At 34.6% G+C, this 16,401-nt stretch overlaps 1 pseudogene; it reads right to left on the bottom strand.

Moving 5' to 3' along the window:
* Positions 1 to 1,009: 1,009 nt before the first annotated feature.
* LOC149158837 (putative alkaline/neutral invertase B pseudogene) lies at positions 1,010 to 6,654 on the bottom strand (annotated as a pseudogene).
* Between the last annotated feature and the right edge of the window lie 9,747 nt (positions 6,655 to 16,401).

A 16,401-nucleotide genomic window follows, 5' to 3' on the forward strand; every position in this document is an offset into this window, starting at 1 on the left:
CTTGTAATTGTTAAATGGATGGATGCAACACCTAATTGATGATATAATAGTTCAATGGAGAAGGAGGTGATCCTTTTGGTTATATTTGATAAGCTCTTTCAATCATTTATGCTATGTCTTGTATGTTAGACCTGTATGTTGCATTGATGCCAAGTGTTTGACAGAATGTCAATCCCAGTTGGGGATCCTCAAGCTTAGTCCTAAGGATGTTTTTTTATTTGTTTATATTTTCATCATGTTTTTTATGGATTCTGAAGGTTATAACAAATTATGGGCAGAGGTCGGGATTCTGGGCTATAAAAGTGGCTCAAATCTCGGGGACGCTGGCACAGGTCTGCTGGAAAAATTCCAGGGGCGCTGGAACATAGGCCTGTGAGAGCAACTTTGGTTTCCTATAGCATGAAAGCGACCAAGGGCTAAAAGAATTAAATCATAAGTGGGACTCAGGGACATGATGTCTGAGTGGCTGACATGTCTCCTGAGGGTTTTGTTGCTAATGTGGATGGATTTGTTTGATATGTTCCATCAATTCCATTTCCTTAAGGTCACCAAGGAAGTTGAATCACTTATAACAGCCTCTCTCATCGCATGTTTACCCTGGCTGGTCGGCAGCTTGGGTTGACCTAGGAAGAGGGTGTGTGACACCTACGACAAAGAAATCATACCAAATCTTGACCTCGACCTTTGTTGACACCAATCAACGGTTAGGTATAAGAGCAATCGAGGACATCACATAAAATTGCACGGTGGTAACAAGGATCAGAAGTATGACCTCTGACCTTCAAATTAGCATCAACCTCGACCCCTAATTTTGTGATTATGTGATTCAAAGGAAGGATATAAAAGGAGGCTTTTGTTTCATAAGAAGAGCCATTGCCATAGTTTGAGAACAGGGTAACAAAGAATCTTTGTAAATAATAGGCCTTGGTATAAATTTGAGAACTAAACTGTAGGGATCGTTGACGACTGGTAATAATCGATTCATATGCCAAGTATTGAATTCTAGTTGTCAATGCATGTTTTCTTTGAAGCGGTCAACCATACAGCAACCATCAGCACAAAGGAGTGTGGGAAACATGTTAAATCCCTCTGAAAAGCATAATGTTAGTATAAGCCTCATTCCTCATTGATAATTAGGCATATCTACTAGTGAATGATCTCAAGTAGACTTTGTGTATGCTAATGCATGTAATAGGATGATCCACCAAAATCTGGAATCAAGAGGAGCAACTCCCCCTTTTGCACTATCTCGAAAATCTACAATCATAGTATCGGTATTGCGAACTAGGTCATGAAGTACTTTGAAACTAGCAAATATGACCCCTTCTCCTAATGTGAAATGATCTATCTGTTTCTCCCATGCCTAAAGTCGAAGAGTATTCAAGAGTAAATTATTTACTATCAAGTTCACCATTGATCAAAAATGTCAAAGCACTTGGAGTAAAGTCCCTCACAATTACCTGAAAGTGTGGCAAGGAATCAGATACATGATTTAAACTCAATCAATAATAGTCATCAAACTCAGCCATAATTTAAAGAAGAAGAAAAAAATATTCATCATTGAAACTTCTAGTTGTCACAACTGTAAAATACCAATTAGCTCTTAAATCTAAACATATATGATTGATGAATGCTACAAAAATCAACAATCAAACTAAATTTCATCAACCACCACCAAAGTAGGAATCCTATCCACAAGAAGACAAAGAAACAATAATGACTCCTCAAAGGGTAGCAAGGAGAAAGGACCAACAAGGACGAAGCAAGAATTCCATCCCCGTGAAGGAAGAGGACCAATAACAACCCCTTAATAGTAGTAAGGACATAAGTTTAACTAGATCAATAAAGTTTGGAATGTCTCTATTTTAGTAACCTTAACCATTTTGTACCAACTTTGTCCCACCTGAGTCGCACTTGACATCCTTTTCATTGACATATTATGATAAATGCACAAAACAATTATCTTTTAGAACTTAAGAAGAAATATCTAGACATTATGAAAAACTCAGAGATCTTTAAATATTATGTAGTAAAAAATGCATACCCATCTGTAAAATTTTCCTCTAGTATCTTGAGCCAGAATAACAATGGAAACATCAACGAAAAATGAAACTAAAAATTTCTTCCAAAGAGACTTGTAATCACATTTCTTCAAGAGAATGGTAAAAATTTAAAAGTGTACAATCAGAATAGGCTCCATGGGAAACATGTATGAAACTTTGAAATCGCCTTTTGGTTCAAAGCATCATGAATTTGATTTTAATATTGCATGATCCATCCCGTCAAAATCCATGCACAAATTGCTTTATAAATATGCCTCCAGCCTTTGAAGATACCTTATAAGTGAATTTCAACTAAGAGGCTCAATCCTGAATTTAGAACTGGTAATGTATTTTCTTGCTTTTTCTCCTTATCTAGTTAGATATTAACAATATTCGCCATAGATTTAGCTATTAAGCTTAGATGTTTTCCCAATTAGAGCATGCAATCATGCTAGATTTTGAAGTTCGTTTTTGAATATGCTCAAATCCCATGTAGTTCTTTCTTTCCTCTCTCGCATAATAGATTCATAATTTGGTATGTCTAGTTTTGATGTTTGAACTTTGAACTTGTTTGAAGCTTACAGAGAAGCCAAAACTAGATAAGGTGGTGTCTCATACTTACAGTGCTTTATCTATGTTATAATCATTCAACACATCTAACTATATATGGGTGATTAGGTCATAGAAAAATAGAACAATGACATACCTAATTAAGTATTTGAGTAACTAACATGTAGAAAAAGAGAACAACATCTTGAAGACTTGATGTAATCTCTGAGGTGATTAAAACCAATGTTGGGGCTATCTTTTTGTGAGATTGAACTTGAAACTATCACAAACCAAACCCGGGTCTGATATGTGCCTTGAGTTACATCCTGGGTTTCACCATGTGAATTCAACTTGTAAGCAGCATAGACCAATTTTCTTTCACAATGTGTTAAAGAGTTTCCTCGGATCTCTAAAGCACCCAAAAGAGGGATAAAGGGGAAAACCTCTAGGTGCTTAAAAAATCTAAGCTTAAGATGTATCTACCCTAGTTTATTTAGATTATCTGTTCTTTTTCCCTTTTCTTGACATTAGAGGTTCGATGCTGATTTTTTTTCATTTTAGTTTTGGCAAGTATGCACTCAACATATTATCCACCTGGAGTTGTAAGAGTACATTACAAGTTATTTCTCTTGGCGCAATTGAACTTGTAACCAGCACAAACCTGTAAACCAGTGTTTGTTATGCAACACCTTGAGGTTTTGAAGCTTCAAGTTGTATATCTTAGGTGTCATTATATGATAAATTGACCATGTGTGTACTCCAAATTAGTGTTGCAAGCATCCTAATTTTATTGTGATTTTATCCTAATTTTATGATTTTTTGGCGATGTTTGCTAATTTTTACTGATATTTTGGTGGTATCTTAATTTTGCAGATGTTGTCCAATTTTTACCAATGTTTTCACAATTTTTCTTATTTTTTGGTTTTCCGGATCCTTACCAATGTTAGAAACATCGCTCCAGATTTCATTCTTAAAGGGCATATTAGATCTAAGTTTAGATAGATTACACCATTGTTTGTGTTCAATGTACCCAACGCACTGTCTAGATACAATATACAGGGACATACAGAGGTACGCATGCACACATAATTTTGGACAGTTGATGGATTTCCCTTGCTCTCACCTAGGCTATATAATGTATGTTGCTTCTTTGGGTGCAATTACTTATCCCTAGTTAAAACTTTTGGACCTCAAATAAGTAAAAAAGGTAAATGGAATAAACAGAAATGATAAATCAGACAATTTTTAATTTCAAGAAATACATATTTACAACAAAATTTAAGTGCTTAGCATCCCAAAACTATATGTTAAGAAAAAAAATTAACCATATTTTAAAGTCTGATCTAGTCAATGGAAATGTTAACTAACTTTGATTTCTTTCAGTGCTTAGCATCCTAAAACCATATGTAAAAAAAAAAACCAATTTTCAACCCTAAATTGAAGTCTAGCCTAGTGAATGTAAATGTTAACTAACTTGGTTGTTTTCAATCATTTTAGTACTTGGACTAATAAAAAGGGAAAAAAGCCACCACCATTTTCTTGCCACTATGTTGTTAGCCAAATATATTAACAGTTTTAGAAGCAAATAACATAAAATAGTGAAATAGAGGTTGGTTTTTGTTGAATAAAATGTTTCCTTTAACTAAAAGTATGATCAAAGTATGTATAAGACATTTTAATATTTTATTAAAAAGGGCAGGTTGCATGGAACAACTGCCACAAGCATAGTGTCTAAAGGCCTAGCAATCCAACAACTTGTCAAGCCAAGCACAAAATACCATTAAAGCCACAATCAAAATTTCCAAATCTCATTGGTGACCTTACCTGCATAAAATAGTTTAGTAGTCATGCCACTGCGGGCAACACATGTTGGGGATGGTATTTAGACTTGTGGGAGTGGACATAATGAACTTGTGATTCATTAGGGGTTCCCTGCTCATGGTGCAAGTTGCACCACCCAAAATTTCCAAGAGTTGGTGCAGGTGTACCATCTCGATTTCGGCCCTTTGGACCTGAACCTTAACCTGTGTCATCACGCTAGCTAAAACTTCCATCAAGATAATGTTTTTGAACAAACATTCATTTCTTTGTTTCTGAATCAGGAAGAGAACAACTATTCTAATTAATTTCCATTTAACTCAATAGCCCATTGAGACAAATGATGAGAATATTCTATTAGAAAAAGATTAGTAAACGAACCTACTTAAAATCAGTCAAAATTTTGACCAGGAAATAGTTGAACAAACTCTTGGTAGAAGGCAAAAAATATGATCCAATTATATCAGAAAATATGAAATTAAGAGAGATGAAGTTATCAGTTCTTAAGATGGACCATAAAGCATATGGCTCAATGGTCATGGCTTATGTGAGAACAAGATTGCCTGAAGCAAGAGTGTCTTTGATAAGAGAGATGGAATCCAAGAATATTATTGTAGGCAAAGAAGTGTACAAGGGATTGCTGAAGTCTTTTGCTTGTTAAAGCAATGCTGATGGTGGCCAAAGGTTGTTCAAATGTATGCATTTTCCTAGCGGTATGCCGAATCGCAACCCCTGTACTATACTCTTGGAGGCTTATGCTCGTGCAAGTGGCCTAAAACAAGCTAGAGTTATTTTTGAAAATATAATAAAAGCTAGCCATAAGCCAGATGATAAATGTATATTTGTCATGATATATGTATATAAAATAATAATAAAATTACTTGGAAAGGCATTAATCTTGCTATTGAACCTTGAAAAGGATGGCTTCAGACTAGGAGTTGAAACATCATATGTTTTAATTGATTGGATTGGTAAGTTAGGGTTGGTTGAGGTGGCAAAACAACTTTTTGATGAGATATCTAAAATAGAAGTTCCCTCAAAAGTTATTGTAAGCCTCTGGGAAATGTATGCTAGGGCAGGTATGCAAGAAAAAGCAACATATATGTTTGGCCTTTTGCAAAAGAATTCTCAAGCCTTGAATGTGAATGGTTTTCAAAGGTTGATAAGTAGCCTTTTAGCAGGTGGTTTCGTAGATGAAGCAAAGAAAATGCATGACCAAATGCAAATTCAAGGGTTGATTCCATCAAAACCTATTGCAGTCGCGTTAACACCTTGCTCAAGGCATATCACATGGCAACCTCATGACAATCGAACATAAAAATAAAGAAATTATTGGTATTTTGGTATTGTTATGTCCAAAGCTAAATTCAATGTTCTCCTTGTGCGTTTGTCCTAACTGCACCAACAATATTTCTTATTGAGATATCTTTTGGTTGGTCGTTGTTTCTTATGGATGTGGAAGAAATATGATGCCACGATAGAACAAAACACATATTATGTGCCTACGGTGTTTAGTTATTATTCTAGTTCTTGCATCCAGGTTGGTTATAGAATTTTTCAATCAACAATGCATTCATATGTTTTGATAGAAATATGGTTACATGAATTTAAAGGGACCTTTTGATATGATATTTATGTACATTTTATTGACAAAAGGTGGAATCACATTAATTAGTTCACCATCACATTGCTACAGAACCTGGAAGGCAATGGCATGCTTCCAGGAACAATAATTTTGCATTGAAAACTGGACAACCTATGGAATAAAATTGTCATTGGACCATTAAAATTTGTTTGTAAAATCATCATATGCTAAAAAACAAGTAGCAACATTACATCTCTACGGGAATGATAATGGAACCAGAGAAATGGTTCCTACTCGTTTCCCTCTAAAATATACTAATGATCGTCACAAAGTATCCCAAGAATCAACAATCATAGGATGTGGTTCAAAGGAAGTATGAGTTGATCGAGTTATGTCCGTAAAGGATAGTATGCCTAGTGAAAGCATACCTTCAAAGTGTGTGTTTGCATAACTAGAATGCAGGTACGGAGACATTGTAGAAAGTTCACTGAGAGAACTTTCATCAAAATATCTCTGATGCTCAATATTTAGAGGCCTTGGCTTCTCAAGAAGCTTTGAGAAATCAAAAGCACCATTGTCATTGAGAGTGTAGAGAGGCTCTGCAGTCTTCATGCTTGTTTCCTGAGGAATTTCTGATGGAAGTGTCAAAACACTCAACATGTCTTTAGGCATATATGAAACTTATTTTACTTCAAAATAAACTGACAAACAAGCAAATTCAGAAAAATGACCTGAGTTGCTTCCAGATTACTCGCATGCTTTAACAAAGTGTTTGATTTCTATGTTCATGAAAGTTTGTCGTTGTGTGCATTTTGAATAGAATATGTGTGCCAAATAACTAAGGCGGAGTACGAAGTACCAACCTCGCTGGTATGTAGTGAGCACCATGTATTATCACAATTTGGTCGGCCCATTGGCGAGTACATCTACTTAATATCCATCGATGGGTTAATTTTTTATGTCTTTTCCAAAAAAAATTACAAATTTCCATTTTTCTTAAAATTGATTCACCCAAGTCCATAGGGTCTTGGATAGACGGAGATCGGGTGCTCTGTTAAGACACTCTTTGATATGAAGTCGTTGGTTCAAGTCCCTGCCCCGATCGGGGTGATATATTGGACATGATGAAGATGTAGTCCTCCCAAGCTTACAAAAAAAATATTGGTTCACCTAAACCTTATAGGATAAATTTATATTAACTTAAAAATCCCCAGATATTTTTAGAGAGTATGGCCAAAACTTTATAAATGTTATATAAAATCATTAGAAATGTAACACTTCCTCCCACATTTACCCACTTTTACAATCTCTCTAGGGTAAACATGAGCTGAGTGTCATTATGATATGACCCGACCTCCAAGTCTCAGTTATGGAAGTGGGGCCTACAAACTGGAAACAAATTGACATCCCTTAGAGACTACAGACTACTCAAGAGCTTGAAAACCACCCCAAGTGATCAATCCCTAAGCCATAACTCTTTTTCACTAGGTTTACTCCCCAACCACACCCTTGATACATTGTGTGTGCAGTTATGAGACTCCAACCGCACCCGTAAGCCTACCTACATGCAGTTATGACCCAAATTTCTTAGTTAATTGCATGTGTTTGCAAGACCTATGCCACTTTTTCAAGCAAGCCTCCAGACCACTACCAAGAACTGCCTATAGCTTTCCAGAATCATGATTAAGATGACAACAATGCCAAATATTCAAACTTGAACAAGATCTTGACCAAGACATGCCTAGTACACAACAGGAATTTTGTCAAACACATGGTAAACATGCATGCTAAAGGTCATGAATGCATATCTGATCATAAACTTCTGAATTTCATCTGAGAATCACCAAGAAGGCTCAATGCCCTCTCAAGATAGTCGCAACGACACTTTTATTCCATGCATTTGTCAACCATCCAATAGCTTAACAAATCATGAACAAGAGTCATAGCTAGAACACATCATATAACCAAGTATATGACTAGCATATAACTAGAATAGAGACCATAACAAATTAGTCATAATTTCAACATGATAACTAGTAAAACTCTCATAAATTACGATAGGAAAATAGTTTATATTAACATAGAAAAATGTAAACCAAGTCAGGGACTTTCACTTACCACCCGACTATAGATTGGGTTGAACCAAATCTCTCTTTCATCCAATCACCCCTGTGCCATATTCCAAATATGAATGTGGCATCATAAGGGTTAAACCAAAGTAAAACCAACCAAGTCTTCCAGAGGCAAAACCACCTCAACCCTCAAGCACAATGATCTCACCTATACAGTTCAGAAACCACTAACATCAACCAGATCGGTCTCTACCCAAGTTATTCATGGCTCCAGGAGCTAGTAAGTCAACCCACAGCCTCTAGGGAACTTATGTTATTCCAAGGCTCCTGAGCATTTGTCACAACCTGAAGGCTCCAGGGACTTATAACTCAACCCACAGACTCCAGGGAAACCCAATTTGTTCCAGGGCTCTAGAATGTTTCTTCCATGGCTCCAAAGTGTTTTTTCCAACCCACATCCATAGGGAACCTAAGAACCAAACATAAAATCAAAGAATGGGGATCCCACTACACCATAGTTATCCAGGAAATGGCAAGGCAAGGCTGAAACCACTATTAATCCAAGCAAATATCCATGCCAATGAAAACACATAACCAAGGAACCACATGCATATACCATGCATCCAAAAATCAGCAAGGAAATCACACATGCAACTTGTTACCTGCAAAGTATCCCTGTTGTAGTTGTTGATCCAATTGTCCCCTTGCACTCCCTTTCTTTCATTTTCTTTCTTTCTCCAATCCAAGTGAATCCTAGTGTGCTTCAAGCATGCTCCAAGACTGTTCTAAGTGTGCAAGAGTATGAGAGAAAAATGAACGAGAGTTAGGCTCAAACTGTCAAAAGTTATAACTTACAAAAACCAAGCCAAAAGGCTATGAATTGTTTCTTTAATGCCTTTTTATTATTGATGTCTCATTTTTCTTCATTTTCCTTCATTTCCCTCTAATTTCCCTTGCATGCAAATTTGTGTCTCTTCACCTTCCTTTTCTCCGATTTTCCTTATTTCTCATAATTAAATGTCAATTATTGCCTCGTTGTCTTTGCCAATGCATTTTTCAATTTCCATAGTCATTAATTAATCACAAGTGATGCCCACTATAATGTTTTTCCCAACACTTAACTTGGAATATGTGTATCATGACTTTAGTCTTATTTTATTTACATGGAAAATCAACCAGGGAATGTTAGAAGAAAGTTCAATATTTTTATAAAAATATCACCAAACATTTTACAATTTTCGTATTAGGGACTAGCAAGATTCACCAAGGTTTCTAAACTTTAAAATAAATTTCTATCCTTAAAATTTTCCATAGAATTAAAAATAAATAAATAAATAAAATTAAAAATTAAAATGCTTGTGTAGATTAAGTTAGATTCATTTCAACTTTGCATTAAAAATATCTAAATAAATTTAAATACAAATTCCCCATCTCTTAAGTGTTAATTTTTTGAATGAATAACAAAATTTAGGATTGTGATTTGCTTAAGAGAAAATAGAAGAAGAGTTGGAGTTTACATATACCATGCACAAGGCTCTTTCAATAGAGATATTAATGCCTTCACTTTTGAACTAGTTTTGGCTATTTTATCTAGCTTTATTTCATCCTCATTAACAACCTTTGGTAAACTAAACATAGAAAATTCTACAAGTTACTTATAGTATAATGGACATTTCAGATTGAGATGATTTAATGGTTTCTCAATGCACTTCAAGTAAAACACATGGTCAATGGTTATGTTAGCTTCTAATGGTGGTGATACATAAACCAAACATTCAAAGTCATCTCTACCTTTAAAAACAGATTGTAGTTTATTGAACCAATTTAGATCACATGAAACAAAGTTATCAACCTAATGAGAATTCTGACATCAAAATGGGAACTCTAGCCCTAAAAACCCATACTTTTGTGTAAAATATATGAAAAAGACCCCTAAATCAAAAAGTGATACTATGAGTAGCACCCTTTTTATAAGGGTTAAAATTACAACATTTTTCAACCATGACATTAAAAGCAAATAGAAGACCAATATCACTATTACAAAAACCTTAAAAAACGGTACCTAAATCAAAGAGTGTTGCTAGCAAGATCATTCTATCATTTTTAAGGTTAAAATTATAACTCATTTGAAATCTTAGCCTGGGACAACAACTTGTACCATTACAACAAAAACTTAAAAATCAGCTATCAAATTGAAACATACTACTAGCAATATAAAACCAATAGCATCTCTTTTCATTAGGGTATTAAAATTGCAACATTTTTAGATTATAGTTTAGAAAATCATCACTGTGTGGACTAAATTGTAAAAAACACTCATTAAAAAATGAAAAAATCAAAATAATATAGATTTAAAAGAAAAATAATAATAATAAAATCAAAATCTTTATTTTTTTTAAATAAAAAAATGAATTATACATATTTTTTGTTGGCTTGACGCACCAGGGATTTGAATTTTGAATCTCATGGTTTACATAGTACTTCATAACATGGAAATCGCCAATTGAGCTACCCCTATGGGCCAAAATAAATTATACATTTAAAAAACATATTTTAAAAAATTAATAAAAATCTAGATAAAAAAACGAAATTTTAAAACAAATTATAAGAAAAACTCTAAACAAAAATAAAGAAATATATATATATATATAAACAATAATTAAAAAAATTACGCGCACACACACACATATAGAGAGAGAGAGGTCCACTAAGACCTATATGGTCTACCGAACCTTAAGAAGGTAAGAGATTAATCAGATTTTTTAGCATTTATGCTCAAAAAGAAAAGAGAGAAGTACTCCAAGATCACCACAGGTTGTTGAATTTAAAGGTCGAGAAGATAACTTGGTAGTTTGACAAATATTTTGAAAATTAGTTTGAATGTGAGCATAAGATGGATAATCTAAGAAAAAGTGTTTTTCATCTTCCACCCTCTTAGTATCAGAAAGGTGTTAGACTCTTTCATCCCACTGTGTTTTGGGAATTAATCAACACTCAATTTTACTTTGAAGCTCATGAGAATTAGTTCTTATCTTAGCAATGTTTTATTATCTTATTAACGCTAGTCAAGATATATAGATAATTTTGATTCTCAAGATCAGGGCAGACCACCTCCTTATAATATCTTAGTTTCTTTTTGCCCTCTAACTCTTTATTGCCCCATAATTTCTCCTTAAATATTGAAGTAATCTTATTTTTAATATTATCCTTATTTTGGAAAATGATATCCTCCTTTACCCCTAAATGCTTTAGCCAAGACTGAGCATCCTTATGTCATCCTCACTTGAGCTGAAGGTGGGGGGTTTTGGCTAAAGAAGAAACTTTAGGAAACCTCTAGGCTTTCATGTTGTACAACTTCTTCTTATAAATAAGATACCCAATCATAGCCATGCTTTCAAAGGGGGAAAGGCTTGCTTCAATTAGGAAGATAGGTTAGGGTGTATCTCCTTTAATCTTGAGATTGTAGGTTATAAACTGATTTTGGATATGTTCAATCTTGCTCCACAACTCTATGGAGATACTACAACCCCAAACCTCACATCCATATCAAATGATAAGAGTGACAAGAATCTCAAACATGAGTTTTTTTTTTTAAATCTCATATCCAAAGATATACTAACTTACAATTGTTTTCAAGCTCATAGTAAGTTTTTCTTCCTCCATTTATCTTTTTCTCGGTGCTATAATTCCAATTGAGTTTATGATAGATGTTGATTCCAAGATAATTTTATGAAGGAGACTCCTCCAAGTTGTTGTTGTCATATATGAAAGTATCATATGTGATCTTTTTGGATTTAATTGTCATGATTTTAATTTTGTTAGTATTAATAATCATACCCATCTTGGAGAAAAAATTGTGGAGGATTCATAGTTATTTGCTAAGATTGTAATGGCTCCTCACTAAAAGAACAATGTCATCAGCATAAAGGAGAAGAGTTATGGATATACTAATGAGTGTGGGGCCAACACAACCTACATCTTCCAAACACTCTTCTAGCTTATCAATGTATATGAAAAAAAAAGTAAGGGATAAGGGACGCCCTTGCTTGAATCTGATGTTGAATTAATTTCTTTGGACCAACCCTTAGTGTTCCTAAGCTTGGAAATAACATTCTCATATAGCCTTGTCACAACAACCCTCAATTCAAGAACAACCATGTTAGAGGGGCTAGTCGACATAGTCAACTAGATTTATCGAGTTGACACATCTGACTAAGTCTAATATATATTGCAAATCATTCGACTCCCTTCTCCATTTGACTAATTGAGTCGATTAGTTACTTTAACTATCGTAACTATCTATTAGTAGTATAAATATGTATGTACTTGACGTGAAGAGGTTGTTTGTTGCCATCATATCATATAATATAAGGGTGATTTTGTTGGTTCTCCACTACTTTTGTTGGTTCCTTGCTTGATTGTTATGTCTATTGTGTAGATGATCCAGGTGGATGTTGGTGGCCACCCGCCTATTCTGCTAGGACCCCCAACACTGTCTCTTTTAGTTTTTCAGTTTCCTTAATTGTAGCGTAGTTTACTATTTTTGGCAGCTTTTCAGGTCCTGAACTTCCAGAGTCGTTTTGAGACCCTAAACGATGTTTTTTGGGAAAATTGAGGCCATCAATACATGATAACTAATGTTGGTCGATCGGAAGTTGTATTCCTTGGATAGATATTTCCAACAAGGTATTGAGTGCGTTAAACGGAGGTCGTATGCCAAACTTACGAGCCCAGGGAATTGATGTACCAATTTACCCAAATGGGGCCCATAGTTTTGGCGCTTAATCTCCTAGGGTTAAGGTTTTTGATTTTTAGGGTTTTCCATTGTTTCTCAATAATAAATAGGCCTTCGAGCCTCATTGTAAAACATTTCAAAGGTATGTATCTGCCACATCTCTTCTCATAGATAAGCTACCATCGCCCGAGCTAGTCTTGTTTCCATTTTGTTTGTAAGCATATTTCAATATTTGATATTAATGAAATGAAGTGTTATTTTTGTTGCATCTCTGTATTTATGGTTATATATGTAACTTGTTGCATTCTTGTTTAAGTTCAAATCAGTATATTGCTTAATACAGATTGTTGATAACTAATGCATATTTTCCCCTATACTTCAACATTGGTTCCATTATCATAAGTTTTTGGATCCAAGTACATCAAACATGTATAATTAAATGGTAAGTTTAGAAAAGATTCAGGAGTGGTGGTAGAGAAATATTAATATCTACCTAAATAATTATGCCTGAAGAAATTACTTATCAATAGTAGAAGTGAGGTTGTATTTTTCCACAGAAACCCATTGAAAAAGAGATTGAATTGATCCCCCTAGAACTAAAGAAATACATTAATTTCTTGTCTAATGCGCCAACCTAGAAATGAAGCACATTTAATGTTAAATTTAAAAAATGGGGGATGAACAAATTTTTACAAGTGGGTCAAGAAAATACTCGAAAATTTTTGCAAGGAGCAAGTGACTTAAGAGCACACTTTACTCGACAAAATCAAGGAAATGTTTCATGACAATTTCCATGAGGTATTCTTTTGTGTTACACCTACCTAATGCACAAATTCCTCCACAACAAAGGAGTCATATACATCACCAAGTATAGAAATACTCTAGACCCATTACGTAAGTCCAACTGCACCAAGTGCCAATCTAACTGGGACAAATTTTTCAACACCTGTTACAAGGACACTAAATAAGCATGGGACTATTTTTTAAGCAAATGAAACCATTTGTCAAAACTTTATTCATTGAATTCCTATAATTTGGGGTCAGCGATTAGGGGATAGAAGTTCGTGATATGAATTGAAAAGGTGAAAAGAAAATAGAGAAGAATAATGTAGAAAAAGGAGAGACAAGAAGTCAACTGAAGTGGAGGAGCTGGCATGAAAGGAAGATGGTCGGTTAGAAAAGTATGAGGGTACACTCTCAATAAATAGTCGAGGAGAAAAACCCAATGGTGAATGCCACATTACAAATGAATGATCAATATTCTAAAAATTGAAAGGGACAAGACAACAGAAATGACAAGAGATGTGTGAGGAAAGAAGCCTCCAATAGTCATGACATAAGAAAAATTTGGGGTGGAAAATAAAGGAGTCAAGAGACTCATATAAGGTAGGCCAGAAGCACCTATATTGGAGAGGTGTAGTCCTAAGGGCCCTATTGAGAAGTGATAGTATAAGTTTAAGACTTAGTCTAAGAAGGCATGTAAACAACATGGAAGTAAACAACTTTGGGCCGACAATACCATGCTCTCCCATATAAAATATAACAAGTCCCAGCATAAGAGACTTCCTAAAACAAAGGCTCCACATCAACTCGAAACCTTCCTCCATTTGGTATAGAAGAGACGACCAAGGAAACCTAAAAGATCCTATCCTAATAGAAACCTTAGTTGTCAAACAAACTTGAGTAAATAACGAGTAAAATGATGACATACTTCTCCACATTAGAGACCTCACGAACATACCCCCTGCCAAAATTAATATCTGCTGAAGAGGAAAATTTGAGGCAAGACAACAAACCGTCACATCTAGAGATAAATTGATTCATTGAGTATTTAGAAAAAGTGTTCTAGATAGATCTTATCCCACCAACAACTTCAAGAATCAAAGTCAGAAGTTAAAAGCTCAACCTGAGAGTCAAAAATATACAAAACTTGACTATTGAAGTAGAAGTCAACACGAAATAAGAACAAGTCAATTTGAGACAAACAAATACTCTAGTTGGACCATCCCTAGTTGTAGAAAAATTAATACCAGATCCTCCAAAGAGAAAGCAAATATGGGATTAAACTAGATTCCCCTATATAAGGGTGATGAGGACCCCATTGTGTGAAAATTTTTTGGAGAAGTGAATGACATTAATGATGAAGCAAAGCAATGGGCCAATTCATCAGTGATCTCTGAAAAAGATCCCTCACTGAATTTATGAATTTTACAGATACTCAGCCTAGAACCAAGAATGAAATTAAAACAAGTTTCCTCATATTTTTTAAAGATCAAGATGTTAAACATCGTACATCCTAGAAATTAAAGAAATCAAACAAAATCCATGAGATTCAGTTCAAGAATATGAGAAAAGATTAAATACTTGTTGAGTCTAATACCATATGCAATCAATGAAGCTATTCTAGTACAATGGTACATTGTTGGATTATCACAAAGGATCAAAGAACCTTTATGAATGCACGAGATCAAAACATGTGAAGAAGCCTTAAATAAGGCCCAATGTATCAAAATAGATGATGACTATCTATTGAATTATTCATCGATAGGAAAATGAATTGAAGAAAAATTTGAACAGTCTCTCATGAATCTCAACTTACAGCACAATGAATTATGGTGTATCGGTTTTTGTAGTGACGGGCACACCAAGGACAATTGTATATTCATAGACCAGATTGAATAAGATGTTAAACAAGTTCAAACCTACATATATTGTGATATCTTCCAAATTGAATCGAATCGTAGTACAAGAGAGTGCCAGTACAATTTAAAGAATGCAAAGCCAAAGTGGTGTACAATATGCGAGGAAAGCACCCACTCTATGAATGATTGCCAATTAAACAATTGTAATAAACACAACTATCATATCATTTATCACACACATTTGTTTGACCAGTCCATTGATCTATAAATCCAAGCGGGTCAAGGAAACATGTATCATGAGAGAGGCAACAAATATTAGGGTCGTAGAGGATACGAATGGTATCGAGAAAATTGAGGAGGAATTGATGGATGACTTAGATGTGAACAAGGTTGGGGTCGAGTACAACCATATTGTTACACTTGCTGGAAACAGGGTCACATGGAGTCCAACTACCCATTAAAATACAAAATTGACCTACGTTTTTGCAATACTTGTGGAATGGGTAATCATTCTCTCAAAGATTTCTCTAAAAGTTTAGAAAATGTAATGAACAAAAGAGTTGTAAATTTACTCCACTTTGTCCCAAAGCAAGAAGTTTCAAACTCAAAAAATTTATACGTCATCACCAGATTGGGGGTAGGATGAGAAGGATAGCCTGGAAAACAAGAACTAACCAACCAATAAAAGTCATTGAGATATACCTAAATATTCAACATCATGATGATCTTATGAGAGAAGCAGCCGATTTTTTCAAGGATGAAGTTGCAAATAAAACCTTGACTAGAGACAATATTATAGAAGAGTTTTGAACTTGCTAAAAAATGAATAGTCAATTGGTCAATTAATTGAAATTATTTTCATACTTAAATATTATAAGGAAGATCAAAGGCCAACTCAAAATCTACGTCAATTATTCCATGATAAGCACTTAGAAGACTATGATCCCCAAGTTAATCT

This window comes from Pinus tabuliformis, chromosome 5_2 (assembly GCF_031772625.1).
Source record: "Pinus tabuliformis cultivar Carrire ecotype Pingquan chromosome 5_2, CPIR1, whole genome shotgun sequence".
Lineage (NCBI taxonomy): Eukaryota > Viridiplantae > Streptophyta > Pinopsida > Pinales > Pinaceae > Pinus > Pinus tabuliformis.